This window comes from Chelonoidis abingdonii, chromosome 14 (assembly GCF_003597395.2).
Source record: "Chelonoidis abingdonii isolate Lonesome George chromosome 14, CheloAbing_2.0, whole genome shotgun sequence".
Lineage (NCBI taxonomy): Eukaryota > Metazoa > Chordata > Testudines > Testudinidae > Chelonoidis > Chelonoidis abingdonii.
Genome location: NC_133782.1, coordinates 38,678,249 through 38,697,676, shown reverse-complemented (window position 1 = coordinate 38,697,676; position 19,428 = coordinate 38,678,249). Strand labels below are relative to the sequence as shown.

The 19,428-nt window shown below is 46.3% G+C and overlaps 1 pseudogene; it reads right to left on the bottom strand.

Annotated features, from left to right (window-relative positions):
- Positions 1–1,164: 1,164 nt before the first annotated feature.
- On the bottom strand, positions 1,165–16,733 carry LOC116830794 (duodenase-1-like; annotated as a pseudogene).
- Between the last annotated feature and the right edge of the window lie 2,695 nt (positions 16,734–19,428).

Genomic DNA, 19,428 nt, shown 5'->3' with positions numbered 1-19,428 from the left:
CAAATCCAAAAGAGGCTCCAGCATGACCGTTCGGCGAGATACTGGATCTGATTCACTGGGAACATATCTGTTCCTATCAGAGCTCCGTTACAGAAGACGAAATGCCGAAAAGCATTTGAAAAAAATCTCCAGGCTATGTACAGTAGCTCCACAGCACAGTGCTGTGTGACAAGCATAAAGAAAGCCAAAGAATTAAAATGGACGCTCATGGAGAGGGAGGCGGTACCAAGACTCCAGCCTATCCACAGTCTGCGAAAATCATTTTGCATTCTTGGCGAGCTCCCAATGCTGTAGGTCAAAACACTTCCGGGGTGTCCAGGTCTATCTCCATCCATTTTACTATCCCCTCCCCTTCCTGATAGGAAAAGGGGGAAAAATCGTTTCTTGACTTTTTTAGTATGTCACACTTATAGATACTGCATGCTTGCTGGTAAGACACGGGCCTGCAGCATAAACAGTAGCATCCTCTCTCCTCCCCCCGTGACACTGTGAAATGATTGTCTGCCGTTGCTTTCCCGGAGGAAGGAATGACTGACGACATTTACCCAGAACCACCCGCGACAATGATTTTTGCCGCATCAGGCACTGGGATCTCAACCCAGAATTCCACGGGGCGGGGGAGACTGTGGGAACTATGGGATAGCTATGCACAGTGCAACGGTCCAGAAATCGACGCTAGCCTCGGACCATGGACAAACACCGCTGAATTAATGTGCTTAGTGTGGCCGCATGCACTCGACTTTATACAATCTGTTTTACAAAACTGGTTTATGTAAAATCTGAATAATCCCATAGTGTAGACGTACCTTAAGAGAAGTAGTTTTTTTGAGCACAGAGACTTTTCTGGAGAGGCAGACTTGGGACAGTGAACAGATGAGCTGTCTGCTGCTGTTTGATTCTGACTGTGTTCAGGGAACCAGGATATTCCTTGTAAATAAACCAGAATGCACCAAAGGAAATACCAGATTCCATCATCGGTTTCTGCTCTCAGGGTCCCAAATATTGACTAGTCACTTGGGGAGGAAATAAAATGGAACAAAATTTCAAAGATTGACAGGGTGTTTCTAGCCACAAATAGATTTCAGAATTGAGCCATTGATAGCACTGCTCTAACAACAGAAACATATACTCTGACCTAATGCATTTCAGGGTTGCACACAGGCTTTAGTTCAGCTTCTGTAGAGTTTCATTGATCCAGGGGATGAATTTGGGGATTCTCATGTAAATGCTGGGGGGTGCCTGTCCAGATCTCCATTGGAGATGATGCCCTGGATCAGCCCTTCGCACATCAGGGGCCCTCCGGAATCACGCTGCCAATACGGAGAATAACATCAGTGACTGACATTTCCCAGGGCAGCCTGTCCAACAGGACAGGTGTTCTCTGCAGCTTAAGGCCACGCCCTTTCCACCAAACAGAACCGGCATGGAAATGGGTTGGCAGAGAGAGAAATCTAAAGCTTGTAGCCGTGGAAAAGTCAGTTTCCACAACACTGAAATTTTCCATTTTTGCATCATTTTGTGTCAGTTCCACACAAATCAGAACATTCCACAGTTAGGAATCAGTTCAAAATGTTCAACTGTTTTTTTCCTATCCATGGGATTTGTAGTTCACATCTTCATTCTCTCCTAAGCGGTTGGCTCCCTTGAGGACATCATCTCCCATAATGCAACTCAGATTTGTCTCTGAGACTTGAGCTGTTTGGGGCATCATGGGAATCCCATAACTCAGTGCATTGTGGGAGATGTAGTCCAGGCAGGAGCTACATAAGGGAAAGTAGAGGCCTGAACTAAGCTCCCAGAAGGCAATGCGCTGATAAGGAACTGCACTTTAATGTTGAAGTGGCTTGCAATGAAGCACTTTCCTCGAGCTCAACAACCAAAATCCTAGATTCATAGAAATGTTGGGCTGGAAGGAACCTCGAGATCCATCTAGTCTAACCGTCCGCTTGGAAGCCAGACCAAATAAACCTAGACCATCCCTGACAGGTGTTTGTCCAGCCTGGTCTTAAAAACCTCCAATGACAGGGATTCCTTAACTTCCCCAATTAACCTGCTCCAGAGCTTAAGGACCCTCAGAGTTAGAGAGTTTTTTCTGATATCCAACATGAATCTCCCTTAATGCAGATTAAGCCCATTACTTCTTCCCCCATCTTCAGTGGACATGGAGAACATTTGGCCATTCTCCTCTTTATAGAAGCCCTTAACATATTTGAAGATGGTTATCACATTCCCCACTCCTGCCTCATCTTCTCCACCCTAACCATGCCCAACTCCTTCAGCCTTTCCTCCTAGGTCAGCTGTTCTAAACCTCAGATCATTTTTTATGGTTGTTTCTTTCTTCTGAACTATCTCCAGTTTGTTCACATGGAAGGAACCATTTCAGTCTGTTCACATCTCAGCATATTGCATTTTGATTGAAAATGTTGGAATGAAACATTTCAACATTTCTGAGTCAACATTTCTCCTTTTGGAATTTCCACTCTGTCAACTTTTCTTGGAAAACAAAGATTGAAATGTTGCCATTTCCTGTTAGATAGGAACACTGATGCTCCCTCGGCTCCAATACCATCCTGGCCCTATGGAGATCAATGGCAAAGCTCCCATCTACCTCCATGGGGCTAGGATTTCACCCAGGGTACTGACTGTTGAGTAGCCTTCAGGTTTGAGTTTACTGGTAGAACCCCAGGTGATGGTGAAGACTAGAGAGGGTCAGAACACTTGGTGGGGATGCGGGGGGGACGTGAGGGACTTTTCATCTGCATTTTTCCTGGAACATTTTGCTAAAAAATTGAAGCCCCAAAATGTCTAATCATGATGCATAATGGGAGTTGTATTTCAGGTGCCTCATGCCCTTATGGGAACACAGGACTGTGTCATGGAGTCAAGTCCCCACTATCCCAGACAGCCCCATTGTATCATGGATAAACTTATCAAGCTCCATTGACATCCTGGTTAGGCTGTTCCCCCTAACTGTTCCCTCCTTTTGGAGATTGTTACAGAACCTTCCCCTCTGATGGTTAGAAACTTCTCCTCACCTCCAGCCTCCACTGATCCCCACCCCTGATTTGTCCTTTAGCTTCAATGGTCATCTCACTCTTTTGTGTTCCCCCCATCCCAATGTATTTGTAGAGCAATCAGACCCCACTCAGCCTGTGTTTTAGGCTAATTTGCCCAGGTATTTTATTCCCTTCTTCTCAGATCGACTCTCCATTCCTGATTATCCCACCAGACCTTCTCGGCAGCTGCTTTCACTTGGACAGGGCTGCCCAGAGTTGGGGACCAGATTCCAGCTGAGCTCTCCCCAGAGCCTTCTCCACTGGCATTAAATCCTCCCTCTCTACTGGAGACACCTCGGCTGCTACATCCCAGGATCGCATTTGCCTTTCTCCCGGCCATGGCCTGATGGTGGCCTATAGTCATCCTGCAATTGACCGACACACCCAGAATTCCCTCCCCCTCTGTTGCTTCCAGCTGATGAGCCCCTGTCTCAGAACAGCAATTCTTGTTACTTGTCCCTAAGTGTGTGAACCCATGTTAAATTTAAGCCTGTTTCCACCAGCATCTTGCACAAGGACACTATACTGGAGATACATCTCTGGAGATGTCTTAGAGGCTTGGCTCCCTACCTGGGCTGCATCTCCCATAATGCATCATGGACTCCCCTTCTGGGGCAGTGGAGAAAGGGAGGTATGGGCATATAGATTTCCACCTGCTCCTTGCCCTGGAGAAGCTTGCTGCACCTCCATTGTCTCTGGGCGGGTGTGTGTGTGGGGAATATTTACCTGAAATGGTGATTTCTTAATGTCTGAACTGCCAGCACACAGCATGGTGGTGAGGTCGTAATGACGGTACCACTCTTTGCACAGGCCGTGCAACACCACCTCCTGCTCTGCCTCCTGCAGCCTGTCAGTGGTGGTGTTCACTCCGGTCTGACCACACCCAGCCATGCTGCACTCAGAGACTGTGCTGACATGGTGATCAGTCTCTTGCAGGGGGATGGGCACCACCCAGTCCATCGGCACTGCGCTGTGTGACAGCTGCCATGGGCAAGAGAGAGAGAGAGATATAATGGACCTGGAACAGTACAGGGATCGGAGCTGCTGTGGGGCAGCACCACTCAGCCAAAGCATGGATGTGTGTCTAGGGATTGAGTGTGAGGTCACTGTGGGCACAGTGATGGGATGGAAGCAGTACACTGGCAGTGTGAGGTCACTGGGGGCAGTACCTTCAGCAGCATGATGTCATTGTGAAAATCTTCATTGTTGAAGTCAGGGTGCTGGACCCCGCGACGGGCCCAGATCCATTGCCAGTTTTCTCCTGGCTTCATGAAGTCTTGGACTCCCAGGTAGACAAAGATGTTGCTGGAAAAGCCAAAGGGAGAATATGAGGACATTAAACAGTAGAGTGGAATTGTCACAGCCCTGCTCCTCGCCCATGCAGATTTCTACCTAAAGTTGTGTGACTGAGTAATACAGAGACCAAAATATGCACCTACATATGGATGAACTTCCTCCTTCACCTTTTGGTTGGCTAAAGAGACCCCAAAAGACTGACCAACCGACTGGTGTCCTATTCAGGGTGACCCATCCAGTTCTGGTGTCCATGGTTCAAGAAAGACATTGATAAATTAGAGAGGGTTCAGAAAAGAGCAACGAGAATGATCAAAAGATTGGAAAACTCACCTTATACTGAGAAAGTCAAAATCAATTGTTTTCAAATTCAGAGGGACTATAACGGATTTTGTTTGTTTTTCTTTCTAAAGATTGTTTCATGGTATGAATTTTTAACAGAGTAATGGTGGATTCTCTATTACTACCAATTTTTAATGAAGTTTGCATTTTTTAAAAGATCTGCTATAGATCAAAAGAAATTATCTGGGGGATGTTCTCTGGTCTGTGTTCTACAGGAGGTCACCCAAGTAGATCACAATGATCTTGGAATCTCTGAATTGTTGAACTGCACGACAGAAGGAAAACACAAAACACACATGGAAAGGTCCAAAGTCCTATCATGAGTGTAATTTTGCAATATTAAAACACATTGTTTAAAGTGGGGGAATCCCAGCTGCCTATGCTGGGCGGACACAGAAATAAGGTGGCTGGAGTGAATGAAACATATAAAAAAGAAAAGGATCAAAGAGATTTTTATGCAGCATCGCCATCTACTGGATACAGATGGAAGTAGCAAGACCCCTATATCTGCCCGAGCAAATGACCCAGGAGACAGAGGTCAGTATGTGGGATGAGAGCTTGCTGAGTGTATCAGATAATGTTGAATTCCAGAAGGGTTCCCAGATGCTTGGCTCAGCAATTCGGCACAGCCCCTTTCCTCCTCCGGGGTTGGAAGGACAAGAGAAGAAGTGGTGAGACTTCATGGCAGAGTCTTTCTTTAATCTCGGTATCTGGGTGTTTCCGTGTTGACTCTGTTCTCAGCCAAGTGAGACCTCAAGGAACCATAACTTAGATTTTAACTAAGCCAGGCCCTGTGCCTGTTTCTCCTTCGTCAGTCTAGGTCAATGGCCTAAGAGAACCTCCAACGATAACTTGCGACGACTGCTTTTGATGCTTTAAACTAGCGCCCCCCCCTCGAAACTGGAACTAGCAGGGACCACGCTCACAGAGCGCCTTAAGGCAAAGGGCATCGTTAGTGCTCGGAGAAGTAATGATGTGCAGTATGAGGAACGTTGTAGAGACATGAAAGTATTGATGGCTGATGATTGTAAGTGAATGTAGTAGGATCATTCTCTAGTACAACAGCTGAGACCTAGCACTGATCCATGTCAGTTGCCTAAAAAGTTGTTCTGTTCAGTAGGGCTCAGATCCCCCAAGGCAAGTAAAGGATTTCTTGATTGGTTAAGAACAACCTGTGATGAGCTGGACCACAGAAAACCCCTTGGGAACTGCCAACTCATATGATGGGACTACCTCTAAGCCATTTTCCCTGCCAGCTTGGGACTCCAGTACCTTACCTACTTGAGTCAGACACTGCCTTTCCCACAGGTACATCATCTGCCCAGCTCTAGATTTCTCTCTCTGCCCACCCATTTTCAGGCTGGTTCTGTTTAGCGGCAAGGGCTGGGCCTTCAGCTGCAGAGAACAGCTGTCCCACATGCAATCTGAGATCTCCTGAGGACAAGCCAGGCTGGGTAATGTCAGTCACTGATGTTATTCTCCTTATTGGCAGGGAGATTCTGGCGGGCCCTTGGCGTGTGATGGGGTGGTCCAGGGCATCATCTGCAATGAAGATCCGGACAGGCACCCCAGTATATACACAAGAATCTCCAAATCCATCCCCTGGATCAAAGAAACTCTGCAGAAGCTGAGTTAAAGGAGACACCCCCCTTAAAGGGTCATTTTGGCCATACTTGGCTCCATGCCTCTGTGGAGCTCCTGAGATGGTTTAAATCAGAGGGTTTTCTTTCCCCCTACTGTTAGAGAAATGCTACGAATGGCTCAGTCCTGAAATTCTTTTGTGGCTAGAAATGTCCTTTTGATGTTTGATATTTTGTACTATTTTATTGTCTCCCCAAGTAGCTAGTCAATGTTTGCGGCCCTACAGGTGTTCTGGTTGCAAGCAGAAATTGATGACAGGGACTGGTATTTAGTTTGATGTGATATGGTTTATTTACAAGGAATATCCAAAGTCAGAATCAAACAGCAGTGGACAGTTCCTCTCTTCACTGTTCCCAGCCTGCCTCTCCTGCCAAGACTTTTTGCTCAAAAGGTTTCCCCTCTTAGCTGTCCCTCAGGGCTATATTTCTGTACTTACAGGTTGTGTCTGCCTGGCTTTTTACTCTGTCTCTGACTCGCTTCTGTCCCTGAGTCTCTCTGTTTGTGTTGTGACTGTCTGATCCAAGTACCCCCATTATCCCAGAACAATACTCGGTGACAATCTTTTCTCCTGAGTCATTAGAATTCACCCCGATGTATAGGGTTTTACATCAATCTAGGGGATTCTGCAGCAAGGGCAAAATTTTCTTAGTTGAATTGTATAGGCCCCCTGCTAATGTTGCTTATTTTTATATCTAATCTAGTTGAAAGAGAGAGAAAATGGACACTTGTTTGTAGAACCAATGGCACTTGAGGGGAAAAAATCAATTTTTTAAAAATAAAACCAGTCTTGTTTGAACAATTCGCTCTACCTTTTCCATCACTTGCCTGTTGATTGGACATCACATGTGCAAATGATCCAGGGCTGAGGAAGGATAATGGGGCAGTGGGTGGGCTGCAGGGAAGCTGGGTTGATCCACATACAAAATTAGAGCTAAATGAGACCACCTAGGCCTGGATCCTCAGAGGTGTTTGGGTGCCTAACGCCCACTGAAATCAGCAGGAACCTGAATACCTGTGAGGATCTGGGCCTCAGCTCTTCCCTCTTCAAAGTGCTTTACAAAGGGTGATCAAGATAATTTGCCCCAGCTGGGTAAACTGAGGCAAAGAGTAGGTCTGTGACTTGCCTAAGGTCACTGAGCAGCAGAGCTGGGAACAGAACCCTGTTGTCCTGAGGCACAGGCCTGGGGTCTGGCTACGAGAACACCCTGCTTCCCCACAGCTCACAGCAGCTCAGTCAGTCAGTCAGTCCCAGCCACTGCAGCCCCCCAGCGCCTGCACCACACTGCTTGTTAATTTCACTTCCCATCTCCTGTCCTCTGGGATCAGGACAGACCTGATAAAAGGTCTCCAGCGCTGAACTTCCTCCTGACCCGTGTTGTCTGGGGCAGGTGCTGGGTCCACCAGGGCAGGGCAGGTCTCTGGTTACAGGATGTGGGGTTACAACACCCATAGGGCTGAAATTATGTCTACCCCTAAATCGAGGGCTGTGAAGCAGATACAGACAGAATTGATCTATATATCTCCACACTCTCCTCCATCTGGCTCTCTCTGTCTGGTAACAGGGGTAGTACTGGCCAGCATTACCCAGGACCAGGATATGTTGTGTGGCTGATCCCCGTCTGGCTAAAGGCCAGATGTATCTGAGCCACAAACACGAGAGAGATATGTAGAGTTGTGCTCAGATGCCCTGGGCGTCACCTCCCACCCCCATTACAAGCCCAGAAGGAGCCACAAAGCTCATCCCATCTGACCCCTGGGTAGCCCCAGCCCTGGAATGGCCCGGAGCTAATCCTGGTTCGAACTAGAGTGGAGCTGTTAGCTAAACATCCTGGCTTGAGTCATATATTGTCAGAGACAGAGAATCCGTCCCAGTCTGTGCCTGAGCCAAGCCCAGCCACCGAAGCGATTTGAATGACCAGTTCCCAGACAACATCATTCAGATCCCCTGAGCTGCGTGCTTCAGCCTGCACGGTATTGGAGGGCAAAGGAGATGGTCTAGTGGTCCCCTTGGGCTATCAAACAACTCAGCATTGACATGATACAAACATTCCCACCTTCACAGTGTTTCTGTCTCTGTGTTCAGGGGAATTCCTGTTAAACAGAGTCTGTCTCTGGCCGTGTAACAATCACCGTGGGGTTCTCCCACCGCTTGGGAGGGGAGACCCCAACCACTGACAATTACAATGAGGACTTTTGCTCTGCTTCGCCCCTCTGACACCAGCTGGGGATCTGGCCCCACTGACACCAATGGGGCTATGGCCCATTGACCCTAGCCTGGTGAGGGGGCAGGAAATGGGACACAGAAGGGTAGAGCTTGCTCAGGACGGACAGGCAGGGTAAAAAGAGAGGAGATGTTGCCTTATATATTAAGACTGTATACACTTGGTCTGAGGTTGAGATGGAAATAGGAGACAGACTTGTTGAAAGGCTCTGGGTAAGGATAAAAGGGGTAAAAAATAAAGATGATGTCATAGTACGGGCCTGCTACAGACCACCTAACCGGGAAGAAGAGGTGGATGAAGATTTTTTCAAACAACTAACAAAAACATCCAAAGCATGGGACTTGGTGGTAATGGGGGGTTTCAGCTACCCAGACATCTGTTGGGAAAATAACACCGCAGGGCACAGATTATCCAACAAGTTCTTGGAATGTATTGGAGACAATTTTTTGTCCCAGAAGGTGGAGAAATCTACTAGGGGAGAGGCTGTTCTAGACTTGATTTTGACAAATAAGGAGGAATTCGTTAAGAATTTGAAAGTGGAAGGCAGCTGAGGTGAGAGTAGAGTTCATGATTCTAACATATAGTAGGAGGGAAAACAGCAAAATAAAGACAATGGATTTCAAGAAGGCAGATTTAGCAAACTCAGCGAGTTGGTAGGTAAGATCTCATAGGAAGCAAGTTGAAGGGGAAAAAATAGAAGACAGTTGGCAGTTTTTCAAATAGACTTTATTAAGGGCACAGGAGCAAACTATCCCACTGCATAGGAAAGACAGGAAGTATGGCAAGAGACCACCCTGGTTTAACCAGGAGATCTTGAATGTTCTAAAACACAAGAAAGAGTCCTACAAAAGGTGGAAACAAGATCAAATTGCAAAGGAGGAATATAAACAAATAACATGTATGTAGGAGCAAAATTAGAAAGGCCAAGGCACAAAATGTGATCAAACTAGCTAGAGACATAAAGCGTAACAAGAAAACATTCTACAAATGCATTAGAAGCAAGAGGAAGACCCGGGACAGAGTAGGCCTGTTACTAAGGGAAAAACAAAAACAAATTATGTGAAATGGCAGAGGTGCTTAATGACTTCTTTGTTTCATTTTTCACCAAGAAGGTTGGTGGCATATAGACAATTATCATAGAGAAAGCCACTGAAAATGGGGTAGGTTCAGATGCTAAAATAGGGAAAGAAGAAGTTAAAAGTTACTTTGACAAGTTAGATGGCTTCAAGTCACCAGAGCCTGATGAAATACATCCTGGAGTACTCAAGGAACTGACTGAGGAGATATTCGAGCCATCAGCAAGTCTGAAAGTCAGCATTAGCTAATACTGAAAGTCATTTGGCCATACTGGGCTCTGTGTTTGCGTGGAACTCCTCAGATGGTTTACATAGAATAGTTTTCTAGTGTTAGAGAAATCCTATGAATGGATCTGTCCTGAAATCCTTTTGTGGCTAGAAATGCTGGTTTGATGTTTGAAATTTTGTTGTATGTTATTGTCATCCCAAGTGGCTAGTCAACATTTAGGACCCTATGAGTGTTCTGGTTGGAAACAGAAATTGACAAGAGGATCTGGTATTTACTTTGATGCAATCTCAATTATTTACAAGGAATATCCAAAGTCCTGTTTCCCTGAACACAGTTGGAATTGAACAGCAGCAGACAGCTCCTCTCTTCACTGTCCTACTCTGCCTCTCCAACCTATATTTTGCCCTAAAAGTTTCCTCTCTTAGCTGTCTCTCAGGGCCACATTCCTGTACTTAAAGGTTGTGTCTGCCTGGCTCTTTATGCTGCATCTTCCTTACTTCTGTTCCCAGGTCTCTCTGTCTTGTGACTGTCTAATCCAAATGCCCCATTACCCCAGAAAAATATTTGGTGAAAACTTTTTCTCCTGAACCATTAGAAATCCCAGAGAATTCCTCTGCTTACATCAGCCAAGAGGATTTTGAAGCAAATGTTGAATTTTCTCAGATGAATTCTATAGGACCCCTACAAATGCTGATCATTTTTATACCGATTTCATTCTTTCAGGGTTCTCTACTATCAAAATTCCTAGCTGTAGCGTATCATTGGCTGGTTTAAAAACTTCCTTTCACCCAACCAGAGAGCAGGAATGGGGCCATATGGCTTAAGTTCCAACCTGTCACCATAAAACCCGGTTAGTCAAATTAAACAGCCAATGACAATAGCAGATTGAAACAATTATGTGAAAAAAATTGAAATTTCAAATGTTTTGTTTTACACATTTTGAGCTGGACCCAACTTTTGTTTGTTTCCAGTATTTTATATTCTTTTTTTCCTCTCTGAACCCCAGAAGTATTTAATTATTTATTATTTATTATTATGATACTGTGGGAGGTTGGAAAAAACTAAACGAAAGAAACCTGGAAAGCATCACTGAAATACACTGGGAAAAAGAAAGAGTTGTGTATTTCTGACTGCGACGGGTTTGGTCACAGAGACCCCCTTGGGACTGTTACCTGATGGGCTGAAACTACCTCTGAGCCCATTTTATTTGCCAGCTTGGGACTTCAGAACCCTGCCTTGTTGAGCCAGACACACTAGCCTGCGCAACACAGACCCAGGGTCTGAACCGCACCCCCAAAGCTGCAGACTTAACTGAAAACAGCTCAGCAAGTGCTCCTGTCTTCATCATCCAGACACCCAGCTCCCAATGGGATCCAAACCCCAAATACATCTGTTTTACTCTCTATAAAGCTTATACAAGGTAAACTCATAAATTGTCCACCCTCTGTAACACAGATAGAGACATATCATAGAATATGCATAGCTGTTTGTTCCCCCAGGTATTAATCACTTATTCTGGAACAATTAATAAACAAAAGGGATTTTATTAAGTATAAAAAGTAGGATTTAAATGGTTTCAAGTAATAACAGACAGAACAAAGTAAGATACCAAGCAAAATAAAACAAAACACACGAGTCTAAGGCTAATACATTAAGAAACTAAATACAGGTAAATTTCACCCTTAGAGATGTTCCAATAAGCTTCTTTCACAGACTAGAACAGGGGTCTCAAACACGCGGCCTGAGGGCCTCATACAGCCTGCAGGGTTATTTCTTCTGGGCCACCAAGCTCCCCTCCCCTCCGCACTCCCTCCCCCCAACGCACCGCGTCCCTGCTCCTCTGCTTACCTCCAGGCACTTCTTGCTGCCAAACAGTGTTTGGCAGTGCTTAGCACTTTCTAGGAGGGAGGAGTGGGGAGCTGCATGCTCAGGAGAGGAGGCAGAGACGAGGCGAGATAGGGGCAGGATTTGGGGAAGGGGTTTGAATAGGGGCAGGGAGGGGGCCGGAGTTTGGTGGTGGGACCTATTGTGGAAGGGCTCGGAAGGGGGGGGGGGAAGGGTGTGGAGAGGCATGACAGGGGAGGGGCCTCATGGAAGGAGGTGGAGTGGGGACGGGGCCAGGGGCAGCGTGGGGGTGTCAGTGATGCAGCCCTTGGGCCAATGTATTAATCCTCATGTGGTCCTCATGGTGATTTGAGTTTGAGATCCCTGGACTAGACTCCTTCCTAGTCTGGGCCCAATCCTTTCCCCTGGTACAATTCTTGTTAGTTCCAGCAGGCATCTTAGGTGAAAAGCAGGGGATTTCACACGACTGGCCTCCTTTGTTCAGTTCCACTTCCTTTTATAGCTTTGGCACAAGGCGGGAATCCTTTGTCTCTCTGGATCCCCACCCCTCTTTCTAAATGGAAAAGCACCAATTTTAAGATGGATTCCAGTATTAGGTGACATATGCGCATGTCACTGTAAGACCTCCGTCTTCATTGCCTTCATTACATAGGAAGGCTTGCAGGTAAAAAACCCATTCACAGTTCATTGATTCTGAAGCGCCCTTTATGTCTTCCACTTAATATGTTTTCATCAGTAACACAAGTTTATATCTTATTCTCCTAACTCCAGACATAGAAATAATACATGCAAACAAATAGGATGAACACACTCAGTAGATCATAAGCTTTGTAATGATACCTTACAAGAGACCTTGTGCATAAAACATATTCCAGTTACATCATCTTCACGTTCGTTAACATATTTCCATAAAACATATGGAGTACAACGTCACACCAACTACACCTCTACCCCCGAAATAAGGTGACCCGATATAATATGAATTCGGATATAACACGGTAAAGAGGGTGGCGGGGCTGCACACTCCAGTGGATCAAAGCAAGTTTGATATAACCCTGTTTCACCTATAATGCAGTAAGATTTTTTGGCTCCTGAGGAGAGCATTATATCGGGGTAGAGGTGTATTTGGAAACCAGCAAAAACAGGTGCTTGTCTGAAAAACAAATGGCATTTGGACGGGGAAGAAAATCTATTGTTCTGATTAAAAAACATTTTCTCTGAACAATTTATGGTACCTTTTCCACCACTGGCCTGTAGATTGGATGTCGTGCGTGTGAATGATCCAGGGTTGGGACAGGATAATGCATGGGCAGGATGAAGGGAAGCTGAGCTGAGCCATAAATAAAATCAGTGCTAAACAAAAACATCAATGTCTGGATCCTCAGAGTTTTTTAGGTGCCTAACTCCCTAATACCTTAATAGGGTATTATTACAGGAGCCTTAATACCTAGATAAGAGCATCAGACCAAAGGTCCACCCAGCGCAGTATCCTGTCTGCCGACTGTGGCCAGTGCCAGGTGCCCCAGAAGGAGTGAACCTAATAGGTCTCAAGTGATATCTCTCCTGCCATCCATCTCGTGCAGGGGGAGGAGTGGAACTATATGTGAAAGAAAATGTAGATTCAAATGAAGTAAAAATCTTAAGCAAATCCACATGTTCCGTAGAATCTCTGTGGATAGAAATTTCATGCTCTAATAAAATTCCCGGGCACTCCGATGACACATGTTACGTTGGAACTAAAATGAACCAACGTTACACGAAAAAACGTCAACCGATTTTAGAGGTCAGAAAGACCACCCACAGTATCACCGGTGCCAAGAGCGAGCTGTGAGAAATTAATCAACAATGAACAATCTACTGACACAAATGCAAGCACACTGTTGTATCTGAGTGCTTAATAGTGGCAAGAGAGATTATCTTACCTCTCCTGTGGGTCCACGCAGTAACGCGCTGAGCGATAAAGCCTTAGCTAAACAGCTCTCCAGGTTGACGTGAACAAAGACACCCTAGTAATCTGCCAATGTCATTTCACCAGGGCATCACGTTAACCACTTGCATTGGATCCTATAAAAAATTTGCTCTCAGAGCCCATTGCCGGCTAGATCCTGGGTTGGCTAAATACCTCTATAATATCACACATTTTCTCAGAAAATGTGTTCACAACTAACTTCAAATCATATATCGGTCCCGAGCTAGCCCAACCATCGGCTAACCAGATTGACATTTCTTGTGGGGCGGGATGTAAATTATCACTCAACCATCGCAATTTCAACACCATACAAAAAAAATTTCCCTTAAATATGCCTCAACTAATTAGGCACGGTACCCCCACACAACAACTCGCCATCTGATATCCGGCTAATAAACTTCCGCAAAATTATCCGCCGAACTAGTTGATAAGTACTGATCCGCAGTGCCTCATTGTGCTTCTTCTTAAATAATCGACCTGCCGGCAGTACTATCAACAGGGTTCTCCGAATGTTATCCCACGCTCGCAATCTAGTGTCCAACATGCTCAAATAATATTTCTCTCGGTTGGGTTGTTTCCTCCCAATCTCTCCTTGCGATATCCAAAAATATCCACGCGGTGGGCTGGTCACCGGGATAATAGACGGAGTGGTCCAAACGAGGAGAAAACCATGGGGGGGATGCGCATTCCTGGATGAGCTATTTGGAGAACCGCCTGGGGAACTTCCCGTAATAGCGAAACATAAGAATACGGCAAAAGAAAGTGTCCAATTCCTTTCATCCTGTGCTACCAACCTCCGGATCATGACTTTTGAGGGGTCGAATGTGAAATCTTACGACTAAGTCCGTCTGACTTTGTGATCGGTAGCAGGGCTCGAGATTGAGCGTCGGCAATGGCTGTTTCAATTAACCGGGAAGGACATTGTGGCAAATATAAAGTCCCTCTTTCAGATTTTGACGTAAAAACGCGGTTCCCAACTCGGTACTACGCAGGATCTCCTTAGGGAATGCCCACTCTGGCCACACACACTTGTAGTTATTCTTTAGCTATTCGCCGTTGACGTGGGTTTCTTAAAGGGAGGCCTCTGGATTCAATGATTGCATAGTCAAGGATGACTAGTACGTATTCGTGGCAGCCCTGGTGCCGACTTTCTAGTGGACCCACATGTCCATAAGCTATCCTCTGTCGAACGGCCGACATCAATAATAACGGTAAACGGTAACGTAGTGGGCCCGCAAGTGAGGTTCGGGGGCGCAGCTGGCATTTATCAGGGGTCAGAGGCAGGAATAACGCTGGAACTTCTGCTCGTATTCCGGGCACAATCAAAACCTCTTAAGTATTCCGTATCCAGCACAGCGCCATTTCGTCCTATTGCACCCCTAAATGTCCCCAACACAAATGATCCTGTGAGCTAAACTTAGTGGACGGCCCCTTAGCTGGTTCCCTCGGGAGATATAAACGGACAGCTAATGCTCACTTCTCCCCCTCGTAGTTTAGCTTACCCTATCCCTCGTTACGAACAGATCAGTAGACGCCCGTAATGGATGCGCTTTGGGCCCTCCTGACTGGACCCTTACATGGCAGGCTCCCATTTTACTTCCATCTACCTCCTCCCTTTCCTACCACGTGTAATCATCATGATCTATTTCGGACACCTGGTCCTGCCCAAAGGTCTCACGTGCAGTGCTGAACTGACCTAATTCCAGGCGGCCCTATTCAACTCCTTCCCCTGGAGTGCTCCCACGTTGGGCCAGGACCTCCCTCTGAGTCCCTCCGTGCAAACCTTCTCCAGCTTTGCTCCTGGCGGGTTCGCCTACCCACAAGGGAAAAGTCTTTTGATAAGCTGCCAGAGGACCGTGCGCCTTCCGGGATACGCTTCTTATGGTTAGCCGCCCTTTGATGACGGTAACAAAACCCTTCCCCCAGGATTATGCCTTAAGTCCTCCTGCCACGCCGGGATTTCTCACACACACACACTCTCCTAGCAAACACTTCACAAACATTGGGGCGGAGGTTCGATTTCCTGAGATTTGCTCTATCCCTTCTCTAGAAACCCTTGGGGTATTATGCTAACCAAATATTAAACTCCCTGCCAAAAACTATCTATATGGTGGTCTAGTATAAGTCTCAAATCCCAAGGAAAATAGGTCTATGTCCAAAAATCAATACTAAGTGGTAAGGTAAAGGCGAGCTTGGGCGACTAACTGGCCATTGCAAGAAACCTAAGGCGTGGTATTTCCCCACTGATTTCCAAACGTACTGAATGTAGGCGTAAGGAAGAATTCACCGGTGCCAAGTAAAACGCATGTTACCACCGTGATTTTGGCCCGAGTTAGTTGAGTCTGTTCCCCACCATTACTTTCCCGAGACCCCAACGTGACAGCACTCCCGAATCTATTAATGCTAAATGGTTTTTATACCATATCATTTTACTTTGTCCTGGTAAATCCATCGTGAGTCAAATGTAACCTACCAGGTTAATCCAGGCCACATTGCTCCCCATTAACTCCCCAGATTACACTGCATCAGGCACCTCCTGTTGCACACTTGGGGCTGCTAATATGCCCAATTCCCACATTCATAACACCGTCCCCATCATTCCGGTTTATCACCCCCTGCCTGGGGCTAGTGACGGCCCCTCACCAACTCCTTCCCAAAACCCCAGGGTCCCTTTCTGGCGTCGAGCCATTCCTGCACTGTCGTTCCTACCCTGTTATAGTCTATTCTAGAGTCTCGACAGTTACGCGGCCTTGGTTTCGGGTTTCTTCCTGGGTTGCGTGTACTCCCCGCTTGGAGTCCGGAACGTATCGCGGCGCTGTCCAGTGTTCGTCTATTCCACGAGGGAAGACCAACTCATCCATACGGTAAAGACGGTAATTCTGACCCACCCAGGAGACACGCTCCTGAGTCCGGTGGTGGTAAACTCCCGCATACTACCAGGGGTCCAAACTATTAGTACCCGTGCATGCATCTCCCAGAAGCTAGCTTCAGGCGCAGCCATTTCGGGTCAGGTGGAATCAAGTCAAGACAATCTGCGTTCGGGTGTTCTGTGTCCTCCATATTATCGCCCAAGTTCCATGAACCTCTGGCTTGATAGTAGGCGCGTGTCTCAATCAAATACCAAAAATACCTCCGAACCTGGCCAAGGAATCTCTGCCTTTAGCTGGGAATTAGTTTGCTGCAGCTCTGCAGAAATATCGTAATAAGGACTTCTGGGCTTTCCCCACATAGGAAAATGGGCAAAGATACCAGACCATTGTTCTCTGGGGGCAGGCCTCCCACAGGGCGTCTCTCAAAAAGCCAGGACGTATATGCTTCCACATCAATCCTCCCTGGTCATCCCTTTTGTAAGTAATAGGCTAGCCCGTTGGTCCGAGGTCCCCTCTCCGGCCATGCGTAGATTCTGTTCCAGAAGGTTCTTATGCTGGCTATAGGTCTCTCAGCAGGGCTCGGTCCTCCAGAGCAGCCTGACATCAGCAGCAGCCTGATTAGTCTCTTGCTGCAAATCTAGTCGCCTCTTAGTTGGGCGGTTGCCTGGACCTGGTAGCCCCTGCTGGGCCGCGGTGAGAAGTATAGGGACTGACCACGCGTCCATCTTAAGGGCTGGGAGGGGTTAATGTCCCCACTGGACTAGTCCCCAGCGCGCACGCCCACCCTACACCACCGTGTGGCCCAATTTTCCGGTAAATGTCGCTGGGTCTCAGTGCTTCACTTCTCTGGGGTAGGTCTCAGGGTGCTATTGCTTGCCTCTTGAACCAGTTCAATCACCCCCTATTCCTGGAGGAGGGGAGTGGAGACGGTAGGGACCCCTGGCCAACACCCGCCCCCTACCTCCAGGTCCAACCCAGGGCCCTGGGGGTTATGTGAACACACCTTGACTAGCGGTTTTCTTCCCCTGGGTTACTCCTCTCATACCACGTCAGCTGCGAAAGCGGCTAATATCGCCTCTCTTCTATCACAACTTGGTGCCCCCTACCTAGGTTTCCTGTTGGCTCCCAATCAATGGAACCGCAGCACTCCTTTCCAAACCTTCTATTCTCCCTGGACAAAACTCTTCTCTTCTTGCAATCTGCACTCTGCCCAATCCATCACCTTTTCTCCTATTCAACTACACCCTGTCTGACTGGAAGCAGGGTTTATATCCAGATCTGGAGTTCAGTGTGCTCTACACTGAGTCAGCGTGCTTTCTAGGAGATTGAGAAGTCAGGTTGCTCTAGAACTGCGGAGTCACGCGTGCCTCTAATTGGCCACGACCGTGTTCATAGTTATCTAAGAAGCTAAGACCATTTCCCTCCCTGGCAGGGAATAAGGCCAGCCCTGCTAAACACGTCACTGCTGCCCTCTGCCATAGCTGCGTATCACACACGGTCTGACAATTTTATTCAACTATTGTTTTGCTAATTTGCCCATATCTGACGTTAGACTTCCCCAACGGTCCTGTAAATCTGCAAGGGAATTCACCTCTACACAAGCCTTTTTAAAATTTGGTATACATTAGCTAAACTTCACAATATTGGGTACCAAAGCCGAATTTAAAGGACAGGTTTAACAAACCTTAGTAATAGTTCCGCCGCAACTCAACATTCTGAGTTTCTCTTTCAGAACTCTTCGGTGAATGCCATCTGGTCCTCGGTGATTGTTAAGGATGAGCTTATTATCAATTAATTCTACAAAGACCTCCTCACTAACTCGAGACATATCAAAGTCTGTGAACAGTTCTATGATTTCGTCAACCTACATAAAGCCACAAGCTCAGATTTGGGAATCTCCTCAACATCCTACAGTCCAGAAGGACTGAAGCAAAAGAGTGCCAATTAGTTCATCGACTCATATAGACTTATAAGATCGTCTTGCGCTCTTTGATATTTCTGATCGATCAAGGGGCCCCTCACTCGAATTGTCTCACGCAGGCTTCGTGCTACGATTAACTTAAAAAACATTTTGAGTTACCTACCATTGGAGTTTTGGCTAGGCTGTTCTTACAACTCTCTATGGCTTTTCTTATTAAACCACACTCTTTGCACTTAAAGTTTGGCCAGTATTTGTCTCCTTTCTATTATTGCATCACAGGATGTGAACTTACACTTTTTACAGGAGTCTTTTTTATCTCTCGCTTGCTAATCTTTTACGATGGTATTAAGCCCGGTGGCTCTTTTCATAGTTTTACGCAGTGTTCTTAATTTTGGGAGTATACATGAAGGTTGAGCAGGTCTAATAATGGTGTCTTTTTAAAAAGTGCCTAATGGCGCTTTTATGCGCAGGATTCTCACTCTTAGTACACTGTACTTTAACTTTTGATGTTACCGAACCCTCTCTTTTTGTATAGTTCCCCACTTTTGAAATTAAAATGCCACATGTTGGAACTCCATCGTTGGAGTTTTTTCCACCAACAGGGATGTTGACAACTGATTACCAGTATTAATGCATAATTTCCAAGCAACCCGCTACAGTTACCTCTGGACCAGCTCCTGCACTCCACTCCAGGATTATATTCGTAGAGTTGCTATCTCCCTTGTGGTATCCCGTACCGAGCTGCTCCATAGAAGACAGTCATTTAAGTATTGAGTAAATAGTCATTTATCTCTGCATTTCTGTCGGTGAAGTGAAATTGTTCCCAGTCAAATAGGGGATAATCTGAAATCCCCACTATTATTGAGTTCTAAGGTTGGATAGCCTCTCAACTTCCACTTAGCATTTAATCATCACTACACTGTCCTGGTCAGGTGGTCGACTAATCAGATCCTAAGTTATAATC